Source organism: Misgurnus anguillicaudatus, chromosome 10 (genome assembly GCF_027580225.2).
Source record: "Misgurnus anguillicaudatus chromosome 10, ASM2758022v2, whole genome shotgun sequence".
In the NCBI taxonomy this organism is placed as follows: domain Eukaryota; kingdom Metazoa; phylum Chordata; class Actinopteri; order Cypriniformes; family Cobitidae; genus Misgurnus; species Misgurnus anguillicaudatus.
In genome coordinates, this window is record NC_073346.2 from 26,387,449 (window position 1) to 26,397,282 (window position 9,834).

At 35.2% G+C, this 9,834-nt stretch overlaps 1 long non-coding RNA gene across 2 annotated transcripts; it reads left to right on the top strand.

Annotated features, from left to right (window-relative positions):
• Positions 1-7,939: 7,939 nt before the first annotated feature.
• LOC129448214 (uncharacterized) lies at positions 7,940-8,442 on the top strand. 2 transcript variants are annotated; one of them, XR_012371721.1, is made up of 3 exons: positions 7,940-8,029; positions 8,097-8,268; positions 8,342-8,442. It is a non-coding gene; the product is annotated as an uncharacterized lncRNA (long non-coding RNA). The 2 variants fall into 2 exon arrangements; XR_008645673.2 differs by having other exon boundaries at positions 8,097-8,442.
• The last annotated feature ends 1,392 nt before the right edge of the window (positions 8,443-9,834 follow it).

Consider the following 9,834-nt stretch of genomic DNA (forward strand, 5'->3'; position numbering starts at 1 on the left):
CAGGTTGTGGCAGCAATTTGCACCAAAACCTATTAGTTTTTTTTATTTAGGCTACTTAAAATAAATATTTTTAATATATAAGAACTTAAAGATTATTGTCTACGCTTATCTGAAAAGCAGATTTCTTTGCACCTGTAAAATCATTTGACACAATCAAACACAGCTGAAGCAGCTAATCAAGGTGTTCAGGGTTGCTTGATAATTACAGACAGGTGTGTTGGAGCTGGGTTGGAACCGACGTCTGCAGGACGGCAGCCCTCCAGGAGCAGGGCCGGGCACCCCCGCCCCAGGGTGTTCCAAAAACCCATTTCAAGAGTTCCTCCAGTAGTGGACGTGCAAGCATTGACCCACATAGGAGTCACCAGTTTGCAAGGGCAGGGCAAGTTTGGTCGGTATGTACACTTACAAACTACACTTTCTTTGAATGCCACTCCCTTGTCATAACATTTTTTTCCATTGACTAGATTACACTTTGGTGATGATGACAGCGGATATGATAATAAACAAATAAACAAAACGCCTGGGTGCTGATTTTAAATTTTTGTTTATGCTGTCACAGACTTGTTTCACGGGGGTTTATGCACAAGCTAAAAAACAGGCCACTAGATGTTATCAGGAGGAAGTAATGGATAATAATAAAACAAAGGCCTAGAAACTACCACTGTGCATGTTTTGTTTGTTACATGGTAAAATGACCTCATCTCAGATGTACCACCCAAATCACCTTGAAGTCACATGATTGACAGTAAATGGATTGTTTATTAGAAAAAGAGATGCTCAAAAAGGAAGGAGGGTGTGCGCTAGTAGTCAAGACACACACACACTCCACTCACTCACTCACTCACTCTCTCTCTCTCTCTCTCTCTCTCTCTCTCTCTCTCTCTCTCCCTCTCCCTCCCTGACTGGGGACTTTCCATTATATTTTATCTACATATTGAAATGTTCTATTTCAATTGAACAACATACCCCTTAATCTAAACTCTCATAGAAAGGATACCTTTTACATTTTTGCATAAGATCAATGTTTTCAGACATTAAGCTGTAACATGAGCAGCAATTTGTTCAAATGCAGTATTAACTTTACAGGCTGAACAGGATCTGGGTGGTGTACAATAGGAGATATTTTAGGAGATTATTGCTTTCTGTTCAAATAAACAAATGTATTGCATTGATGTCACACAGTATGAATTTAGCTCTTAAAAAATAAAAAGGTTGGTTCTTAAATGATATATGCAGCAAAAGTATTGAGGTAAATTGACAGAGTACGCTTTTAGATTGATTTACAAGCAAAATTGCACCATTTAAAGAGAATACCAATAATACAATTCACAAATTAATATTAGTTTTACATCTATTCAATATTTTGAAGTACTGCAATGACAATAGCATTTCTACATCTGCATGACACTTTCCACAATCATTTACGGTCTGAGTAAATACACACTGCATGAATGTTTGTGTCATCATAGACATTTTCACATTTTTAGAGATGGTCACGTATATATCTCACGGTTTGTGTATGACTCATTCTCATTCACACATTGCCCTTAGCAAGACTGTTACAATGCCAGTAAATCACGAGGAAACAATTTCACAAACACGTCCATTTTCACAGAATGATTATTTAACAACCACATCTGCACTATTTGCGTCAGTGATATTATTTCAAAACATAAGCCACACTTAAAAAACAATTGAATTAGACAAAATATGGAAATCTGAATAACATAAAATATAAACAGTTCATGTATTCACAAGCAACATAATAGCAAGAAAGAGGTGACTTTTTCTATTATGTCTTCTAAATTTATTAAGTAAATGAAAGTAAACATGATTATTGCATGCATTATACAAGACACATTGATAAAATATATTTATACATAATAATTATACAAAATACATTGGCTTGCAGAGAAAACAGCTGAGATTAAGCTTACAAAGGTTTCTAGCATGTCTAAAGATTACAAACAAAAAAATATTAGGTAAAAAGCATAATTCATTAGTTTATTATTATTATTACTAATATTATTATTATGTCACATTTCTAATATTGTTAAAAATACTATAGTATTGTATTTGCATAATACAGTATATTGTATATTTAATTATATATTATATTATTATATATTTTTTCAGACATTAATTGAGAACTTATACAATACTATGTTGTTATATATCATAAAAAAAATAGTACTTATTTATAATATAAGTAACAATTATTAATAATAAAAATATTATAATAGAGAACTTCCACAGCCCTTATCAGATTAAGATTTTTTATGTTTGGAAAGACTTGATTATTTTGCCCTGTCAATTATCACTCACATGCACATTAGTAGACAAAATTTGCAGTTACAACTCATCTGGCATCCCTCTTTCACCCAAACTATCCACTTTTCAATTCAAGCAGGTAAACTTGCAAAACCACAACAACATCTTTATGTATAGCAAAAATAGATTTTTTTGGTACACTGACGTCAGGTAAAATGAGTTTGGGCACTGATTAAAGAATGGCATGCAGGTCAGAAAATAACAAACTGTATTTACACAAAATGCATGAAAGTGGATAAAAGGCATAAGCGTATCAGACGTCTATGGATGCATTCTTTGGCACTGCTGTCCACATGGCCCTAAAAACATTCAAGATAACAGAAATAAGTATGTTGAGTAATATGTAACATTTGATGAAACAGTAGACCACAGTGCAGAAGTAAATTAACATGCAGCACATGCAACTGAAATCTAAATTGAACTTCTGAATCACTTTTATTTACCTGCATTTAACTTTTGGTGGGGAGCAATGATTTCGTTTACAACAGATAACGGTGACGATGACAATAATGGCGATGATTATGCTGCTGCTGACGATGGAGATGATGCAAATGTGTATAGTATCTCCATTAGGTGCAACAGTGCTGTGGGTGACTAGAAAGAGACATGAAGAGACAAAGAGTTTTTGACGTATACCCAACATAACATTTTGAGGTCATATTCTCTGCACATCCTAATAGCTCGACAATAAAGCAAGATCTATGCTTGAAATAGTTTGTTTTAAGACAATATTGCATTGATCTGCAGTAGCGCATCTCACCTTGAGTACTTCCAGTAATGATCACATCAGCACAAGGATCTGTGGGTATGCAAATATTAAGCTTGTATTGATCCACCTTGTGTTTTCAACATAACAGTTAAATGTGTAAGACTGTTAAAGACTAACTTACCAATGCACTTTGCTTCATAGGAATACTGTTGATTCAGAGGAGGGGAAAGAGTAAGACTAGATTACTTACAACATTAGATTGACATCATCAATGTTTGGCATTATATTTTTGACCCAGCCTGTAAAACCCAGCAAAAGTCTTTTTTTTTTGTTATTTACTGCTTTCTACATAAAATCACCCTATATAATGTAAAGAAATTTTTTGAAAATACAACCTTGATATCTTAAATATTGACCAAGTAAGGCGATGTCAAAGATTGAAACTTAAGTTAAATCAAAGACAGAAATCAAACTTTGATGCTTCTAACCTCATATATAGATTATGTGTTTATTATCATTATTTAATCTGGATTTCACAGACAGAGTCACGTTTAGTTTATACCATTTACCCCAGAAAGATGACAGTCTTTACGGTATGCGACCTGTTTGTCCGTTTCCTTCATGTTCTGTCTCAGAATTAACTTTTGGGATTCAAGATAAACAACAATTTTCTGGTCCACGTCTCCGTTTTCATCCACCAAAACCCTATCCTACAAACACAAACCAGTAAAGTTTTCTTGTTTGCATTTTCTCTTGTACGTACATACACATTGACAATAATCTACATTCTGTTCTACAGTATCAACAACTACAAACCACACCCTTAATTTGTGTCTCAATGTACTCAATGGTCTGATTTTACAATCAAGGCCTAGCTGAAGCCAGGATTAGATGTTTAAGCATCTTTTATAAAGCTACTGTTGTTTATCTCGAGACAAATTAATGGCACTGGCTATATTTTAAGATCTGTCAGTGCAAGTTATTTTCAGTTGAGACTGATCATGTGATGACAAATATTTTAGTCTAGGACTAGCCTTAACCTTTGTCTGTAAAACAGGGGAAATTAATCACACTGTCATCACAGTCATTTATGATATGGTTCAAAAACCATAGCTCTTGTGTAAATATCAATATTAAACTAAACTAACTGTAACATTATTTTGTATTATTAGCTAAAGACATCTACTTACCCTGTTTGACCATATTGTAGTGCAGGAAAGCCCGGCTGGCTCACTGAGACGATAGGAAACTGAGTTGTTTTTCAATTCCTCAAAACAACACTTCAAGTTTGAACCATGTACCTCCACAAGATAACTGAAGATCCAAAGTAAGCCTATTTGTGAAGAAAAGTAAAACCTTATCATTCTTACAATCCTAACAAACCTCTATACCGCTACTACTTAACAGGAATATACAAGGGGGTGTGCGTGCCCGCGCGTGCTCACGTGTGTAAAAAATACATTTCAATCTATATGTTCTTCCAAACACAAAAATAAAATTTTGACTGTGCACAAATGTGTTTATATGTTAAACAATATAAAAGATGACAACAGAATTATTGTAAAATATATTATAATTTTAATGAATAATTTTTCCTGATTCAATGCTTTGGCTTAACAGTTACATTTGTCCACTTATTCCGTTTAAGCTGGTGCGTCTTTAAAGTGCAAACATTCTGGTACAGAACCGAAAATGGCGTCAGCATAGCCTACTTTGTGCTTAACAATAACTAACCCCGTAGTGCAAAAACGGTTAACAAAACACAATCAATCATATCATAGACAAATAAGAAACAATATAAATCGCCCTGGACACCCTGCACAAGCGGTATCTTGTACAAGCATTACCTACTGCGCAATGCTTATAAATGCGCAACTAACACTCGTAATTCTCCTAAAATTAAACAAGGCAGACGATAATCACTTTGTTTTAAATCGATCTGATAAGATAAATGCCTAAATACAGTTTAATATCTAATCGCAAAAGTGTTTAGAGATGATCAACCATGATAAAATACTTTCACAGTTTCACTTTAAAGCCGCATGTAGAATAATGTTCACGCGCTATACCACGCAGAAAAAAAAACTACATTTAACACAAACAAACATTCAGCTAACGATTCGTGTACTTACATATATATGCACGAGGGAATGCAAACCTAAAATCTCTTGTAGCCATCTCCCAGTGCAGTAAGGTCTACTACTACAGACTGAGGAACTGAGGTCTGTCTTGGCACTGCCACTGATCCCAGAGCGCGTCAGGTCGATTACGTGTATTGACACGGTCACGCCCTAAATATGGCGCGATATTTTACCTCTTTCCGGTGTATAATTTCTTGTCATGACTGTTATGACAAATAAATAAGTTTGGTAAAGAAATTTGTAGTATTTAGTTTTTTTTTTTTTTGCATGCTTCTCAGACCTGTACTCCCACATTTTTAGTGCACTGAATTCTGCACCTGTTCTTTTATGCCACCATCAAAGAGATCACAAGTGAGATAAGATGAGCAGTAAAGTCTAAGCTTTGGCAAAGAAGTCCTTGTTTTTGGAGAGGTTTCTTTCTGTGAGAAGAAATGCTTTCCACGACACTAGCTATTTACCAGAAAAAGAAAATATACAAATATACAAAATACACATTATGCCTCCAATTTAACCCTTTGATTCACATCCAGGGACAGGTCCAGAGAATTAATGTATGGGCGGCCAGTCCGGGGCCAGCAATTACAATGTGATAGCACAGAAAAACTGTTCAAAATATATTACAAACAATTTACTAGCAGCAAAGCATTTGGTTTGGTTTGGTATGCTAATACACTGAGTAGTTAGAACAGCTCATCTTGACAAAGGTAAGATACGCCCCCTTCTAAAAAACTATTCCACTAATTCTAATTAAATGCTATACATTACCATATCAACAAATGTTGTTTCCATCTTTGTTTTAGAAGGTCCCTTTTCTTATCCGAAATTATGGTTTGGGTGAAGGTTTCTCATACCAAAGTTGTTCAGCTGGGTTTAGTTATGGGCTTTATGCAGACCAGTCAAGTTCTTAATCTTTTTGTTTTTTGCGTATAGGGTCATTGTGATGTTAAATAGGAAGGACCCTGCACAAATTTTTGCTCTAAAGCACAAAATTCTCTATTTATTATATGCTGTAGCATTAAGGTTTGTGCTCACATGGTAAAACCCCATCATTTGAAGGGGGTGTCACAGTCCTTTTGCTACTTATCATGTTACAGATATTTTGTCTATAAAATTGCCTAACAGTTGGCAAATGGCAAGATTTAAAAACACATCCAAATAATACATTTTATACAATCAGTTTGTGGTTCTCGAATCTGAATCAGCCATGTGATACTACGTGAACCTTTTCATCGTTATCACTCTGTTGGATCTTCAAACTGAAACTAAAATGCACGTTTAAACACTCCCTTTTTCAATTATTTCATTATTTCTAACCAATAACATAACTGACTCACACAATTCACACTTGAGTGCCAGGTCATTACACTAGTTCTAGTAACGGAGACTTTAACCGTTATCCTGCTTTGAATCTGTTGTGATATGAAGTAGTTCCCCACATCGTTGGTGTTTTCTTTTGTTTTGTTTTGTGCTATCGTACTGATGAACGCAATATCACTAACAAGTTATTGCTTTAATAGTGATGAGGAATAACTGCAATGGCACGTAAATAGTGTCGTGATGTACCGTCTGTTGGAACAGAAGCATACAGATGCAGAATGTAGGCTACACTTGTTCTTTATGAGCCATATCTTTGCTCTGTTATCCAGTGGCTACTCCATTATGATGCTTTTTATTACAAAATTACAAAGCTACAGTACATAGCAAAAACCTGAATGACCTTCCATTATTAATCCATAGAGTGTATTATGGAGTTAGACCACCCTTTGCTGCTATAACAGCTTCAACTCTTTTTGGAAGACAAGGTTTAGGAGTGTGTTTATGGGAACCATTCTTCTAAAAGCACATTTGGAAGGTCAGACACTGATGTTGGACGAGTAGGCCTCGCTCGTAGTCTCCACTCTAATTCATCTCAAAGATGTTCTGTGAGGTCAATACTCTGTGCAGGCCAGTCAAGTTCCTCCACATCAAACTCACTCATCCATGTCTTTATGGACCTTGCTTGGCACTGGAAGAACAGAAAGGGGCCATCCCCAAACTCTTCCCACAAAGTTGTCCGAAATGTCTTGGTATGATAATGAGTTCCTTTCTCTGGAAGTGTTTGGAATACCTGAATTCAATGATTTGGAGAGGTGTCCCAAAACTTTTGGCATTTTAGTGTGGATATTTCAAAACTGAGATGAATGAGAAGGCCTGTCATTATTTATATTATGAAATATTTAAAACATTACAGGCTTACACAGTCACAGGAAAGTTGCTTGCTGACATGTAATTTTTTTTTATTGTCAAAAACGTCACAAATGGTCTGTTCAAGTATCAAACACAAACTTTAAACAGATTTAAACTGTTTTAATGTACAATTAAAACATAGCCTATCTTACACTGTAGTGAATCAAATAAAGAGAACATTGAATAGGTGATACAGCAATGACACCATGAGGTCCTGTGTTTACAGCTGTCTGGAAGAATATTTATGAGTAAAAGAGAGAAATGAAAGTAACAAAGAGATCGACTAAACTAAATTAGAGAATAAATAAACTAAAGACGCTTAAAGCAGAGAGAACAGATTAAATGCAGGAAGAAAATCAGAGAAAAGGAGTAATAAAAGCACACTTAAATAGAAAACTGAAATAGTAAAGAAGGTAAGACAATAGCGTGAGGAAAGCAGGAGGCAATATAGAGGCCCAGAAACGAGAGTGAAAGAAACAAAACAATAATTATTAATATCCATGAAAGAATTCCTTACTAACAATAAGCTGTTAAGGAGGCGGAGGAAACACAGAGGCAGAGGAATGCCATTAAAAGTACTGTATAAATAGAAAAAGGGGAGGAGAAAGAAACCTGGAAACTTGTAAGCAAAAGCGAAAAGAAATACAGAAAGGAAGTAGCAAGGGAACACTGCAGGAAAGACATGAAAGAAGAATGTAGAAAAAGAAATCACAGGATAGATGAAAGGAAGGAAGGAAGGAAGGAAGGAAAAAGAAAGAAAGAAGGATGTAGGAAAGAAAGACAGGCAGAAGACAGTATTAATGGAAGGAAGGAAGGAAGGTAGTAAGGAAAAATAAAGAAGGAAGGATGTAGGAAAGAAAGGCAAACATAAGGCAGTATGAATATAAGGAAGGAAGGAAGGAAAAATAAAAAAGAAAGGATGTAGGAAAGAAAGGCAAACATAAGGCAGTATGAATATAAGGAAGGAAGGAAATAGGAAAAAAAGAATGTAGGAAAGAAATAAAGTACTGGATTGGTGGAAGGAAGGTAGGTAGGTACTCTCTAAAAACGGCTGGGTTATTTTTGACCCACAATGGGTGAATATTCATATTGGACAGAAAACATGCTGGGTCAAAAATAACCCAATGCTGGGTTGTTGTTATGGAACCATGGATTATAACAACCCAGCATTGGGTCAATTCCAACCCAGCAGTGTGTTCCGTCCAACATCCACCCACCATGGGTCAAAAACAACCCAGCCATTCCTAGATTGTAGGTAGGTATGCTCGAACTGATTTTGCCAAGTAAGAGATGTCCTCAGTGCAACATATTGACTTGACTCAAGGACAACATTTTTGTAAACAAAACCTAAACCCACCCCAAACCATAACCAAACCCTAAAAGCTAATCCTGGTTGTAAGCTTAAACTTTAAACAAACTATAAACGTACTTCTGAAATCTGATTGGTTGATTGAAATGTTGTCCCAGGGTCAACATAATTTTGCCCTGAGGACATAAACCACTTGGCAAAATCAGCAGAGCCAAGTAGGCAGGATGGAAAGAAGAAAGTAAAAAAGGAGGGGAAAAAAGAAGGAAGTAGGTAAGAAAGAAAGAAAGAAAGAAAGAAAGAAAGAGGCAAAGGGGGAAAGAAAAAAAGAAAAAGGAGCAATAAGGAGGCAGGTCACTAATAGACATTGCAATATCTGTCCAATACTTAGTATTGTAATCTTCAATAGGTTTATAAAATAAAATGTTATCTTTGATTAAATTTGGATACAGCAAAAAACTTTTTAGTTTGTAATTCTTGAGAATTTATTGTTATTTATGGAAAGAAAGAAAGATAAAAAGAAAGAAGACAAGAAGGAAGAAACTAAGAAAAAAGAATGTAGAAGAAAGTAAGAAAAAATAAATAAAGAAAGGAAGGCAAAAAGGAGGCAGGTCACTAATAGACGTTGCATAGACTGCTGTAATGTAATCTAATATGGATGTAGTAAAAAAAACTTTTCAGTTTGTAATTCTTGTGATCTTATTATTTCAATACATTCATGCATTATTCCCCTAAAAGAGATTTTCAGAGAAAACTAGCATCAGCTGCAACATCTATAAGAAAATAACAGGAAATACTATAAAAGCAGAGGGGAAAGAAAGTAAAGCACACCAGATGACAAGAAGCTAAGAAACAGATAGCTAAAAAAGTAAAGGGTAAGCTTTATTTACTAAGAACACCATTCAAAACACAGCAAGAAAAAAATAGCAAGATGAACAGACCACACATACGTCAAAGGAAATGAGAAAGAAACATTCAGGAAGGAAAGCACCACAGATTTGCTTGTAAGAAACAGTGTGAGCAAAGCGGCCATATTAATAAACATATAGAAATGTCTCAGCAGGAAAAACAGAAGAAGTTAACAGAGGTTTAGGAGAGATAAAGAGATACTTGCTTAGAGG